General features: G+C 34.8%; 1 non-coding gene across 1 annotated transcript; it reads left to right on the top strand.

The window, feature by feature from the left end:
• Nucleotides 1-726: 726 nt before the first annotated feature.
• LOC112793691 (small nucleolar RNA R71) lies at nt 727-830 on the top strand. Its single transcript, XR_003198393.1, has one exon. It is a non-coding gene; the product is annotated as a small nucleolar RNA R71 (small nucleolar RNA).
• Nucleotides 831-2044: the final 1214 nt, after the last annotated feature.

The following is a 2044-nucleotide window of genomic DNA, read 5'->3' as shown; positions in this document are numbered from 1 at the left end:
TCTGTATTGCTTGGGAGAGTACTAGGAGGAGTTTTAGTAACTTTTTTACTCAACTGACCCACTTGTGCCTCCAAATTTCTGATGGAGGACCATGCCTTAGTCATGAAACTGAGAGTGGCCTTAGATAGATCAGAGACTATGTTTGCTAATCCAGAGAGGCTCTACTCAGAATTCTCTGTCTGCTACTGAGAAGATGATGGAAAAGGTTTGCTATTGCCAAACCTATTTCTCCCACCATTATTGTTATTGAAGCCTTGTTGAGGCTTTTGTTGATCTTTCCAAGAGAAATTTGGATGATTTCTCCCTGAAGGATTATAGGTGTTTCCACAGGATTCTCCCATGTAATTCACTTCTTCCATTGTAGGATTCTCAGGGTCATAAGCTTCTTCTTTAGAGGAGGCTTCTTTAGCACTACCGGATGTAGCTTGAAATCCAGTCAGATTCTGAGAAATTATATTGACTTGCTGAGTCAATATTTTATTCTGAGCCAATATGGCATTCAGAGTATCAATCTCAAGAACTCCTTTCTTCTGAGTCATCTCATTATTCACAGGATTTCTTTCAGAGGTGTACATGAATTGGTTATTTGCAACCATCTCAATAAGTTCTTGGGCTTCTGCAGGCATTTTCAGATGAAGGGATCCACCAGCAGAATGATCTAGTGACATCTTTGACATTTCAGACAGACCATCAAAGAATATACATATGATGCTCCATTCTGGAAACATGTCAGAAGGACACCTTTTGGTTAATTGCTTGTATCTTTCCCAAGCTTCATAGAGGGATTCACCTTCCTTCTGTCTGAAGGTTTGGACGTCCACTCTGAGCTTACTCATCTTTTGAGGTGGAAAGAATTTGGTCAAGAAAGCATTGACCAGCTTGTCCCAAGAGTTCAAGCTTTCTCTAGGTTGTGAGTCCAACCATGTTCTAGCTCTGTCTCTTACAGCAAAAGGGAAAAGCATAAGTCTGTAGACCTCGGGATCAACCCCATTGGTCTTAACAGTATCACATATCTGCAAGATTTCATATAAGAACTGATGAGGATCTTCTGATGGAAGTCCATAAAACTTGCAGTTCTGCTGCATTAGAGAAACTAATTAAGGCTTAAGCTCAAAGTTGTTTGCTCCAATGGCAGGAATTGAGATGCTTCTTCCATAGAAGTTGGAAGTTGGTGCAGCATAGTCACCAAGCATCTTCCTTGCATTGTTGTTGGGTTTGGCCATGTCTGCTTCTTTTTCGAATTCTTCTGTAAGGTCCTCTCTGGAGTGTTGTGCTTTAGCTTCTCTTAGCTTCCTCTGCAGAGTTCTTTCAGGTTCAGGATCAGCTTCAACAAGAATGTTTTTATCCCTATTTTTGCTCATGTGAAAAAGAAGATAACAGAAAAGAAGAGGAATCCTCTATGACACAGTATAGAGATTCCTTTATGTGAGTAGAAGAAGAGAAGAATAGAAGAATGAGGTAGAGAGAAAATAAAGAGAATTCAAACACAGAGAGGGAGAGAGGGTTTGAATTTTAAGAAGAAGAGAGGTGTTAGTAATTAAATAAATAAATAGAAAGAGATGAGAGAGAAGAAAATTAAAAAGGAATAAAATAAAAGAAAAGAAAAATATTTTTGTTTTTATTTTAATTATTGCTTAGTATTTGAAAATTAAGAAAAGGAATAAAATAAAATTAGAGTTTAAAACAATTAGTTAATTAAAAAGATATTTGAAAAGAGGAAGGTGATTTTCGAAAATGAGAAGTGAAAAAGTAGTTAGGTGGTTTTTAAAAAGATAAGAAATAGTAAGTTTTGAGAAGATAAGAAGTTAGAAAATGATTTTGAAATTAAAATTTGAAAAAGATATGATTTGAAAAAGATTTTATTTTTTTAAATTAAAATTGATGACTTGACTAACAAGAAACTAAAAGATATGATTCTAGAATTTAAAGATTGAACATTTCTTAACAAGAAAGTAACAAACATGAAATTTTTTGAATCAAATCCTTAATTGTTAGCAAGGTTTTCGAAAATATAAAATTAAAATAAGAAAAAGATTTTGAAAAT

This window comes from Arachis hypogaea, chromosome 3 (genome assembly GCF_003086295.3).
Source record: "Arachis hypogaea cultivar Tifrunner chromosome 3, arahy.Tifrunner.gnm2.J5K5, whole genome shotgun sequence".
NCBI classification, from domain to species: Eukaryota; Viridiplantae; Streptophyta; class Magnoliopsida; order Fabales; family Fabaceae; genus Arachis; species Arachis hypogaea.
Note: the sequence above shows the minus strand (reverse complement) of the source record. Positions and strands in the feature narration are given on the sequence as shown.